Here is a 3,046-nt window from a genome sequence, read left to right as displayed (position 1 = left end):
TCATAAGCGAAACAAACGTATTGTACCCACCCTAGTCCTCTTTCAATCGATCTCCGGACCCCAAGATGAAATCGAGAGAGAACGAGTGGGTGCATGTGTGATACCTAAGGCAGATTCGAAATTTTGAACCAGTGATCATAGCATCCGCAAATCGTATATAAAGGGTATTCAACGTTCATTTCGCTTTTGAACGTACAATATACTCCCTCCAATCCTTTCTAGTTTACATATAATTTTTATGTGTAGTCAAAGTATCTCTACTTTGATCAAACTTACAGAAAAAGTATCAACATTCAACAACGCCCAATCAATATTGTTAGATTCGTATGTACTCCTAGATTTGTATTCAAACAGAGATGGTTTTCAATTTGTTTTCAACCACGTGAATGTGCTTGTTCTCGCGCATGCTCTTCCTACTAGGATTTCGCCACGTATAGCCAGTCCAATAGTAACTTTTTTAAGCTCCTTGTCCAATAGTACTAGTGGAGTACTAACAACATCTGTAGTAGAGTATGCAGTGCTCATGGTACTCTCTCCTTCCATTTATATAGGGCCTAAGTGCAAGTCTAATAAGGCCTAGTCAGCAGGCTATAACACATAGATGAAGAAAAAAATCCTACTTTGAGGAGTGAGAAGAGAGGAGAGAGAGTGAAGCGGGCACTTATTCTACAGCCTGGCTATAACACATAGATCAAGAAAAAATAGTATGCATGCAACTCTCTTCCAATCATATACCTTGCTTATGCAAATATTAAATGCTTAGAGCCAACCTAATAGCCATTCTAAGAGCCAACCTATTTACTTAATCGTGCAAAGATTAAATGCTTATATGAGTATTTTTTATGATGGCTCTAAGTGAGGTGGCATCTCTTTATAGCCAACAGCCGGCTACATTATTAACCATGCTCTAATGCATTTTTCAAAACCGCCTTCGACCATTGACAAGATTAATAGTACATGAGATGTATAATGTGAAAATTATATCATTGGAAGCTCCTTTCACATACGAATTTGACCATATGCTTTGTGTAAGTTGCATGTCATATATTATTACTCTAACATCTGGTCAAAGTTAGCCTCGAAAAATGATAGGCATTGTATAGATGGATGGAGGGAGTAGTAGTGGAAGTGGATCCTCTGACGTAGGTATCCCTGCCTTACCCTCCCTTTCGGTCACTTACTGGTGAGCCCCATTCTTGCTAGGCCCCGCATGTCAGTTACTCAATGGGTTCGGCCACGTCAGGAGATCCTCATCCGTAGTAAGAGTGAGATCTGATAGAGATAATAATAGTAAGATAAATATTTTTGGTATTTTTATGATATAGATTGAAAGTAAAGATTGCAAAATAAAATATATTGGAAACTTGTATGATGGAAAATAGACCCGAGGCCATAGGTTTCACTAGTGTCTTCTCTCAAGATAGCATAAGTATTACGGTGGGTGAACAAATTACTGTCGAACAATTGATAGAAAAGCAAATAATTATGAGAATATCCAGGCATGATCATGTATATAGGCATCACGTCCATGACAAGTAGACTGACTCCTGCCTGCATCTACTACAATTACTCCACACATCGACCGCTATCCAACATGCATCTAGAGTATTAAGTTCATAAGAAGAGAGTAACGCATTAGGTAAGATGACATGATGTAGAGGGATAAACTCAAGCAATATGATATAAAGCCCATCTTTTTATTCTCAATGGCAACAATACAATACGTGTCGTTTCCCTTTCTGTCACTGGGATCGAGCACCGCCAGTTTGAACCCAAAGCTAAGCACTTCTCCCATTGAGAGAAAGATCAGTCTAGTAGGCCAAACCAAACTGATAATTCGAAGAGACTTGCAAAGATAACCAATCATACATAAAAGATTTCAGAGAAGAGTCAAATATTGTTCATATATAGACTTGATCATAAACCCACAATTCATCGGATCTCGACAGACACACCGCAAAAAGAGTTACATCGAATAGATCTCCAAGAAGATTGAGGAGAACTTTGTATTGAGACCCAAAGAGAGAGAAGAAGCCATCTATCTAATAACTATGGACCTAAAGGTCTGAAGTAAACTACTCACACAACACCAGAGAGGCCATGGATTTGATGTAGAGGCCCTGCGTGATCCATTCCCCCTCCGGCGGAGCTCCGGAAAAGGCCCCAAGATGGGATCTCTTGGGTACAGAAGGTTGTGGCGGTGGAAATAGGGTTCCGTGGTGCTCCTGGTTGTTTTCAGGGTATATGAGTATATATAGGCGGAAGAAGTAGGTCGGTTGAGCCACGAGGGGCCCACAAGGGGGGAGGGAGCGCCCAGGGGGGTAGGCGCGCCCTTGCCTCGTGGACTCCTTTTTCGTTTCTTGACATCCACTCCAAGTCCTCTGGATCACGTTTGTTCCAAAAATCACGTTCCCGAAGCTTTCATTCCGTTTGGATTCCATTTGATATTCCTTTTCTATGAAGCACTGAAATAGGCAAAAAACAACAATTTGCACCGGTCCTTGGGTTGATAGGTTAGTCCCAAAAATAATATAAAAGTGTAAAATGAAGCCCATTAACATCCAAAGCAGATAATATAATAGCATGGAACAATAAAAAATTATAGATACGTTGGAGACGTATCAGAAGCCGATCCAATGTTCATGGCAGAGGTCGCGGCGCAGAAGGCCCCTATGTGTATGACACGATGGACGTCGACTTCGTTCTGGTGTTTGGGTCCCCCATGGTGTAGGCGGACCGGCGGTTCAACCTGGCGATACTAATGGAGGACCGGGAGGCAGAGGCTCAACTCGACGTGGAGTGCATGCATGCCGCTGCCATTGAGGCTCTCCTACAGGCCAAACCGGATGTCATGGATGTGAACCGGGCGGTGGAGGCTCAACTTGACGCGGAGCGCGCGGATGCCACTGCCATCGAGGCCCTCCTGCAGGCGGAACCGGATGTCCTAGACTTGAACGGGTGGCGGAGGCCCAACTCGACGCGGAGCGCGCGGATGCCGCTGCCATCGAGGCCCTCCTACAGGTGGAACTGGACGTCCTGGACTTGA

Source organism: Triticum aestivum, chromosome 1A (genome assembly GCF_018294505.1).
Source record: "Triticum aestivum cultivar Chinese Spring chromosome 1A, IWGSC CS RefSeq v2.1, whole genome shotgun sequence".
Taxonomy (NCBI): Eukaryota; Viridiplantae; Streptophyta; class Magnoliopsida; order Poales; family Poaceae; genus Triticum; species Triticum aestivum.
This window is presented reverse-complemented; position numbering follows the sequence as displayed.